This window comes from Babylonia areolata, chromosome 26, assembly GCF_041734735.1.
Source record: "Babylonia areolata isolate BAREFJ2019XMU chromosome 26, ASM4173473v1, whole genome shotgun sequence".
Classification (NCBI taxonomy): Eukaryota; Metazoa; Mollusca; class Gastropoda; order Neogastropoda; family Buccinidae; genus Babylonia; species Babylonia areolata.
In genome coordinates, this window is record NC_134901.1 from 47,156,558 (window position 1) to 47,166,687 (window position 10,130).

Sequence of the window (10,130 nt, forward strand, 5' to 3'; positions counted from 1 at the left end):
GTGAGATTTCCTTTCTTGCCATGGTGCAGTAAATACAATGCCATGTACATTACTGTCGCCTGAGTGTGTGCCTCTGTGTGTGTGTGTGTGTGTGTGTGTGTGTGTGTTTGCGGGGGTAGAGGTATGGTTGGATGAACATTACAGTCTTGCGCGTGAAACACACACCAGTTTGTGTAACTGTGGTAGAGCTGGAATTGTAGACGACTTTCATTTTATGATGAATCCCCCAAATTGGTAGAATTGCAAAACTGACAGCAGGTTTTTATTCCCGCAATGTGTTATAGCAAACTGTTTTTATTCCCGTAATGTGTTATAGCAAAACTGACAGCAGGTTTTTATTCCTGCAATGTGTTATAGCAAAACTGACAGCAGGTATTTATTCCTGAATGTGTTATAGCAAAACTGACAGCAGGTTTTTATTCCTGCAATGTGTTATAGCAAAACTGACAGCAGGTATTTATTCCTGCAATGTGTTATAGCAAACTGTTTTTATTCCTGCAATGTGTTATAGCAAAACGGACAGCAGGTTTTTATTCCTGCAATGTGTTATAGCAAAACTGACAGCAGGTTTTTATTCCCGTAATGTGTTATAGCAAAACTGACAGCAGGTTTTTATTCCTGCAATGTGTTATAGCAAAACTGACAGCAGATTTTTATTCCCGCAATGTGTTATAGCAAAACTGACAGCAGGTTTTTATTCCCGCAATGTGTTATAGCAAAACTGACAGCAGGTTTTTATTCCCGCAATGTGTTATAGCAAAACTGACAGCAGGTTTTTATTCCCGCAATGTGTTATAGCAAAACTGACAGCAGGTTTTTATTCCCGCAATGTGTTATAGCAAAACTGACAGCAGGTTTTTATTCCCGCAATGTGTTATAGCAAAACTGACAGCAGGTTTTTATTCCCGCAATGTGTTATAGCAAACTGTTTTTATTCCTGCAATGTGTTATAGCAAAACGGACAGCAGGTTTTTATTCCTGCAATGTGTTATAGCAAAACTGACAGCAGATTTTTATTCCCGCAATGTGTTATAGCAAAACTGACAGCAGGTTTTTATTCCCGCAATGTGTTATAGCAAAACTGACAGCAGGTTTTTATTCCCGCAATGTGTTATAGCAAAACTGACAGCAGGTTTTTATTCCCGCAATGTGTTATATGTTTGAAAGAGGGGAGACGAATAAGGCGGGAAGGTTGCAAAATGATGTGATTGTTCATTTGTGATCAGGCAGTGAAATACATTGATAGGTGTTTACATTCAGTAGTGAAAACGCCACTGTTAGCTTTATATCTGTTATATCCCCAACAAAGACGTCACGGAAACATTTTATGAACGCTTCTAAAATGGTTCAGTCTACCTTCTACTCGTTTCTTCTCTTTTGACGTCGTCTTTTTTCGTCCAGTTTTTGTTGTGGTAGTGGTTGTGGTGGTGGTCGTTCTTGGTCAGATCATTTCAGCTGTTAATGAATGCTGCTGCTGCTGTGTGTGCGTGTGTGTGTGTGTGTGTGTGTGTGTGTGTGTGTGTGTGTGTGTGTGTGTGTGTGTGTGTGTGTTTGCAGAAAAAAGAAGCACCAAACAACGCAAGCGACTGCAAGAGGATGAATGCGAAACTGCGGCTGAGGGCCTTCGTTGGCGGAAATATAGTGTGTGTTTTGTGTGTGTATGTATGTGTGTGTGTGTGTGTGTGTGTGTGTGTGTGTGTGTGTGTGTGGACGCGCGCGGGCGCGTGTGTCTCCGATCTTGGCGAGAAGCCCATGTTGGTTTGTATCGTGTGAGTGTGTAAATAACCACGGACAATGCTCTGGATGAGTATGCAGTAACAGGCTACATAATTATGTACCCATTACATGCAGTCTCCAATGCTCATCTGTTGTAATGCTGATTGTAACCGTACAGTGGATAAATGAATATTGCCTTTCTTTCTTTCTGTTTGTTTCTAGATTACAAAGGTCTGGAAGATGTAGCTTCAGTAACACGCCAGTGGTTTCAGTTTGAATCGGAATGTACCATGTAGAAATGGATAGTTGCTTCTGCTTGCAGAAGTGGATCTGGTTACTGTTTTTTCTTTGATTGTGTAAACGCATAATAAGTAGGATAATGGTTACTATTATTGAGTAGTATTTTTCATCGTCGTCGTCGTCGTCGTCATTGTCTTTTTAGTTTATAGCTAGAGTGTATTTCTCGCCCCGTGTTATGCATGTGACATTTGTTATCGCCATATTTTCATTTATTGCTTTTTCTTTCTTTTTTCTTATATGGAAACAAAAATCTTCTCAGACGAGGGCTTTCAAGTACAAGGCCAAAAATCCACAATGTTGTGCACACTTTTAAAAGCTTCTGAAATACATGCTTGACAGTGACGTTACGTTTGTCTAGTATCCTGTGGTAGAGCTTCAGTCTTTGATTTGTGGCTGGGAAATTTATCTGCATACACTTCCAGATTTATGCGCAATATTCTTGTGTTTTAGCCCGCTTTTCAGAGCTTAATTTGGAAGGCAGGGTCACATCTTGTGCAATATCAGCAGCAAAAGCATGGTGCAAATTAAGACGAATAAAAACAGACGGACGAGAATCTTGTTTGATGCGTGCCTTGTAAGATAACTGTGAGTGTTGAATTTACTGTTGAGAAAGAAAAATAGAATTCTTCGGTATCTCAATTTTTTATACATATGTTTCCATTCACGAGCGATATGATTACCACACATTTCCGAGTCCGGAATGAGTCTCCTGACATGGTGTGTCTTAGTGTTGTGTTAACATTTTTTTTTAAGCTTTGTGTTTTTTTGTTGTTTTCATAAAGTGTGCGTGCATTCGTTGTGTTTCATGGAAGGGAATCGATGTGCCTTTACTTTTCTTTTCATTTTTTACTTCTGTGTTTCGAGCTTGGAAAGGATAGGATTTCGAATGGTGGCTAGTCATCACAGAATCACCCCGAAGTCTGTGTCCGTATCATTGAATAAAAATGCTTCAGTGACAGATAGGAGCTAGCAGTTTCTTGATATCCTGATTTTGTGACAATTTAGCAGTTTACTGAAATCCTGATTTTGTGACAATTTAGCAGTTTATTGAGATCCTGATTGTGTTTAGAATGAAACATCAGTTCTAGCCACCCCTTCTGTGATGAAGTATTCTAAACACACACACACACACACACACACACACACACACACACACTCACACACACACACACACACAGATGCAACCTACATGCTTTTCGTCTCATAACTATAGCTCTCAGTCCCTACCAACCCCCAAAATCATTTTCTCATGGAAAATTATTGGAAATGAATTACACATATTTATTCATTTTAGTCCCTGACATTCTTAATGGATTTTGTTTTCGAAGTGAACAAATACATTCATCCTATATGTTTGAACACAAATCCTGAGCAGAGTTAGTTCCCGTGTCCCTTGTTCTTGCCACTAACAATACGAAGTGTAGATGTAAACAGCTAGTCGGAACAAATTTATTTTGTTTTGTTTTCTTTTTGTTCATTTTTTTTTAAACGAACTGACCGTGAGGAAAACTGGATTTTTTTTTTTTTGTTTGTTTTTTTTTGTGTTTTTTTTAAAAGCGTGCACACCTGTGTAATTTGGACCAAAGATACAATGTTTGATGTTGAAAGATGGTCATATTTTCCATTTATTGTATATATTATATATATATATATTTTTATATACACTTTTCATTTTCAAGTGCAATATTTTGTTAAAAAAAGTAAAATCTGGTAAGGATCTATTAGTTTTTGTTGGTAGTCTTTTCATTTCATATTTCTCATGCCTTTTTCCACTTCTTATTCTCTCCCTTTATCTCCCTCTCTCTGTCAGTCTGTCTGTCTCTCTCTTTGTTTCTATATTCGTCTTTTTCACACATACACACACACCCTCTCCCCTCTATTTCTGTCTCCACCATGTTTCAGGGATGTGTATCTTGCCTTCTGTACAGCAACATAAGCTGCTCGTTCAGTACATTTAATCTGCATGAATTGAATTACTCTGAATATATGACGGAACCGAACGATCTCTAGACAACGAATAACTTGTTGTAAGTGAATGTTGTTGGGTTTTTTTTATGAGTACGCCGAAAGAATGAATTGTTTAAAGTGCGCAGTGTGTGAAACGGACAGTACTTCATTTGAGCTGGGGATATACTTTTAGGTGTGGGCGTGTTTTTATGTCATGTGTAAACAGTTACTTATGCTCAAATCATTTTACAGTTATTTTTCTACGAAATTGGAGAGGATGGCCAACGAAATTTTATTCAGCTTCGAGCAGATGAGTTGCCAATAAGGTTGTTGTTGGTTTTTAGAATCAGTATTTTTATCATTATTTTATTTATCTATTTTTCAACTATCGTTTTCACAACATTTGCACAACCATAACTGGAGGGGAGGGACGTTGTTTAAGAAAATCAAATGCTAATCACGACAAAGATAATCAAAGGCTAACCTCGACAGTAAGTGTTATATTGAAAGATTTTTTCCCTTTGCAAATCATGGAGAAATCACAGCGAGTCGTTTGACTTTCTCCATTGATGACATGTTTGTATGTTAGTGTGAATGAATAAAACCTGTATCAAAGTATGTGTACATGTGTGTGTATCAAAGTATCCATCTACCTACGTGTGTGTATGATGGGTTTATTACTCGTATGCTCAGCGCCTTATTGTGCATCTCGTGTATCAAAATTATGTACGAAGATGTCCATGTTTCAGTCATACCATGAGAATGATGGTAGCAAACGTATTTTGGAGGAAATGTCTCGACTGGTCTATAATCATAATATCATGTAATCACTCCACCTGTAACTATTGACATCAATGGAATATGTGTGTAGGCCTGTAATAAGAATGTGTTCACTTGCCATATTTTGTAAGTACTACAAGATTGAAAAGAAACACTGAAATTGAGTCACTCTTTGTGTGTTTATCTGGAGGTTGCGCGCGCGCGCGTGTGTGTGTGTTGCACCTTTCTACGGTTTTTCTTTCACAAAATATTTTTTTAAACATCGAATTTTACATTATGATATGCATGCAGACATACATTAATAATGATAGTAAGTATGGTAAACATTATAGAAGAAATAAGCTGTGAAATATTTCAAATTAAAAAAAAAAAGAAATAAAAATGAAAACAACACATTATGTCTGTACATTTTCCAGCTCTGTTTTTCACATTATCCTGCACATTCCTCTCATCATTCTTCACAGCTGTACATTTTCCAGCTCTGTTTTTCACATTATCCTGCACATTCCTCTCATCATTCTTCACAGCTGTACATTTTCCAGCTCTGTTTTTCACATTATCCTGCACATTCCTCTCATCATTCTTCACAGCTGTACATTTTCCAGCTCTGTTTTTCACATTATCCTGCACATTCCTTTCATCATTCTTCACAGCTGTACATTTTCCAGCTCTGTTTTTCACATTATCCTGCACACTCCTCTCATCATTCTTCACAGCTGTATTTCTTCACAACTTCACATGTTGGGGCGCCCGGGATTCGAACTTGAGCCTTGCAGGCACACTAAAGATAAAGAAGGGAAAAAAAGAAGGAACTGATAGCATATTGACCTGTGTTCAGTACGCATATACTGAAACCTTGACGACAATGATACTCGCAAGCAGACGATCGCGAAGAATAACCAGAAGATGGAGACGGGTGATACAATGAAAGAGAGGGGGTGGGGGCAGAGAGAGAGACAGAGGCAGGGAGACACAGACATATGGATAGAGAAAGGAGGAGGCAGAGAGAGAGAGAGAAAGTGAGACGGAGAAAAGGGGGGGGGGGTGGGGGGGGGGGTAATGATAAGGAAAAAAAAGGTTTTTGTGGCGTCGGTTAAAGGGAACAAATCCAGATAGTGGCCAAAGCAGAAAGATAGCCTCCCTTACATAGACTTGACAGGACGCTCCCCCAACCCCACTTTATCTCACCCTCCCTCTCCCTCATACTTTGTACATACACAGACGTAACTGCGTGTTTGTTTGTGCGTGCATGCATGTGTGTGAACGTGTGTCCGTTTGTTTGAGACACGCACGTAATATATATATTACATGAATGCTGAGACTGCGAGTATGAAACAGATCCCGGCGACAGTGAAACTAATCCATTATGCGATAAAAGCAGTCCCAACTCTTGAGAAAAGTAAGCCTAATAATCGGGCCAACGACAACAGCGATAAAACTGTCCAATTTTCTACACATTTGTGGAACTGTGACAAGCATCTCGTGATTAAATGAACTACTTTTATTTTACAAATATCTGATGCACTTTCATGGTACATTTCTCGTGGAAAAGCCACGCTCGATTTTTCGTAGCTGTGCTAAAAATAGAAATCTAAACAGCAACAAATAACTGCACACAGGATATGTGGTGAAATAAGTGAGGTGGAAAAAACGGAATGTGTTTGTTCGTGAATTTCTGTAATAGTGATTCAGACCAGCGAGGACACTAAAAGGTGCACCATGCTTTACAACAGACAGAACGATACGGCGTGAAAAGTGTTCTCGATGAAGTGATTTAAAAAGCCTCTGCCCATTTCACTTGGAGAACAAAATCGGATTAGCTTGCCTTTGGTGATTTCAGTTCACGAAGAGCGATACGAATACGTTCAACAATGAAAAGGATGCAGCGAAGAAATAGCATTTTGAACACATCCCTGTTCGTTTTATTCAGTCATTTCACGCAGAAGAATGTTGTCCAAGTAAATGATAGATTTGATATCAGGTATATAACTGAAATGCATGTGAGATGAAGAAATTTGAAAGAGAAGAGACTGATGATGCATGTCATGGAGATTTTTTGTTTGTTATTTTCATTTTTATTCAAGAACTGATTAGATTGGAGAAAATCAACAGGATATGCTCAACCACGTGTTAGCTGAGCAGTACCGACAGATTGTGTGAATGACTGGGTATGAACTGTGAAGCAGGTTTTTTGTGGGTTTTTTTTTTTTTAATCCCCGGAATACCGAAGATCAAAAATTCTAGACTGATGAAAATCGACGTTCGTCTGATGCGAATTCGTGGCTGAATACCGCGTGCTAAATGGTGAGTCGACCTATTGATAATAGAATTATGAAGAATCATCTGCCGTTCTGGATAAGTTGAGAGTGCTTAACCAGCCGCCGTGGCGAAGTGGTTAGCGTCGCGGACTGACGGCTGGGAGGACGCGGGTGCGAATCCCAACGGAAATGGGTTTATCGGCCCGTGGCCGGCTCCTACCCAGAGTTGAGTGTGCTGTGGGCTTAAATGGGGAGACTGGGACCACACAGTCGAGTGTCATCCACTTCAAGGATGCGTTTTTGGGTGTGTTGCTCTAATTACCTGACCAACACTGCAAGTGTCTGTATCTTTCGGGCCTGGTTAACGCCAGGATATCATTATGACAGGAAGCGTAGAGTACAGCCTTGTCACGCAGTCCCAAACCAAATGGACCTCCATAGCAACATCGTCATCGTCATCCTCCTCCTCCTTCATCATCATCAATATAAAAACAAAACAGTCGCAAAAGTCTGTGGCCTTTCATGCCCTGCTCTCATGGTGACCTCAGTTTCGATGCACCTCCACTTCTGCGCTTGGGATGAGTCCTGTCAATGTCTTCAGTGTCGGCAGATTCCTGGGGGGCTGTTGTTGGAGGGACGTGGTGACGGTCTCCACTCTGGGAGGGACGCTCACTCAGTCCGGCTCCGCGACTAAGCCATTATTGTCGTTAGTAGGGGGCTTACTAGGTGGTGTCCTAAGTACGTTGAATCAGAACAGGCACCACTGAACACGACCGAAGTGACTCAGCAGCAGTGCAGGGTCTCCTCTGGTGTGTGGCCTCCTGGCGACCTGGCATCGATGGTTCCCTGCGGACTGCCGACGCTGGCGAGTTGAGAGTGCTTACGTGTCTCTCTCACCATTACCTCTATGTCTGTCTGTCGTTCCGTGTCTGTCTCTCTCTGCTTTTCTGTCTGTCTGTCTGTCTGTCTCTCTCTCGCCGTCTCTCGCAGTGAGTGTGTACATGTGTGTCCATGCATATTTTGTGTGCGTGCGCGCGTGTGTGTGCATGTGTGTGTCTGTGTGTGTGTGTGACAGAGAGAGAGGTGGGAGAGAGAGAGCATAGATTTATTACACTATCTACATTCGTAGATTAACACTTTGATCTGTTGCCCAGCCAGTGGATCTGACTTTTTATCAATGAACACAGACTGGCCCTTTAAGTGTCCACCACGTTTAGTGCAGTAGTGTCCCTTGGAGGACGTTGCTGGTCGTATGTTGTGTAGAAATGAGAAGTCTGGTGCTGTACGAATGTCACGAATCTTTTTCGTGCTCCTCTCTCTCTCACTCTCTTTCTCTCTCTCATTTTCATTGCCATGTGTCCCGAGCTGTAGTCATCTCCCCTCTTACTTTCACGCCCTAGAATATTTGGAACTTAACGCTGAAACCATCCGGGAAGTCAAGCCATATTTCCCCGAAGCCATGACAATAAATGAGCAGTTACAATGGGAGAGGAATCAAACACGTGATTAGCAGTGTTGCCAGTTGGAAAGCATTATACCTTCTTAACAGAGATTGTGAACTGGGATTCCAAATCGATAACTGCGTAAATTGAGGGTAGATGTCTCAGGCATGGTGTAGTCGTCTCAGGCAAGGTGTAGTCGTTCTTCAGAGGAAATTTGAGCAAAGCTTAATCACTAATATGACTGCTACTACTAGGCTTACAAACACTATCAATAATAAATTTCAAAACAACACTGATGTGTGAAGATCGGATTGATGAAATGGCTGAACGTTGAACAGTTAGTTTTGATATAATTTGACAGTCATAGTACCGTTTGCATAACTGCACAGTTTGTTTTTTCGTGGATTTAACTCAATTGCAAACGGCGCCAGTCAGTATACCTACATGGCAAGGGGATATTCCAGCAGGATATGACCGGGAGGGGGGGGGGGGGTCATTTTTCTTGTCTAACACCGTATTGTGTCGAGCACTTTGAGATGATTTGTGTTTGCAAAACACACACCCACGCACGCACGCACGCGCACACACACACACACACACACACACACACACACACACACACACCACGCGCACGCACACCACCACAGAGAAACACCCACATAAACAAATGCATACATGCCAAGACGCATCCACGCAATGGAATACACACACACACACACACACACACACACACACACACACACGCACGCAGCACGCGCTCATCATTTATTCAGCACATGCCATAACTTATACATTGTGTTGTTCCAGGTGTAAAATTAACGTCGGTTTCGAAGTTTTCATATAGAGATATATGTATGATTGTTCAAAACTTTTCAGTTAGGTTGTTGTTTGACTTTCTAACTGAACTGAACTGCAGTGTTAGTGTTTGAGTGGGGAAATGATTCAAAATCTTAACCGTATTTCTGATCATTCTAAGTCTTACAAGAAGCTGCGTTGCGACATGAAATCAGCTCATGCTCTCATTTGGTTTTACAATGACACATCGACACGTTCTGTTCTTTATCTCTGGATTGAAATCCGCTGTGCTGATTTGTAAAGCAGCACGTTCACAAATACCAAACTGAATTATAATTAGTTCATGGACATTCGTAAATTGTTATACCCTGTGCAGTTTTTAACTAGTTTACTAGAAGCTGGGGGTTTACAAGGCAGTTTACAGTATACCTACTTATTAACTCTCTCCATACGAACGGCGAAAGAAAAGACGTTAACAGCGTTTCACCCCAATTTCCACCATCAAAATATTGCAAGTGGAAGGCTCTCATACTGAAGAGGTGAATGTTGACAAAAAATACCACATTTCTGACGACGGAAGCTAAAGGTTGGGTCATTCAGACACCCACTGGACATCCGAGGGGTCTGTGTAGAGGAGAAGAGAGGACTGGCCGTACTGAGTGAGTTAAGCATGTGTGGTTCGTGATCAGAGCAGGGCGATGCTGTTATCTTGTCCGTCTCATCCAGAACGCTCAGTAAAAAATGTGGCGCCAACTGATAGCTGCTTCTCCGATAGTGGCACACAGATCGTGACATCGTATATTTTGTGGCTCCATGTGTGCTAAACGTTATCGTTCCTTCTTATGTTCCGGGTGTGTGTAATGTCACCCCTTGTCAGTGACTGCACATCTGC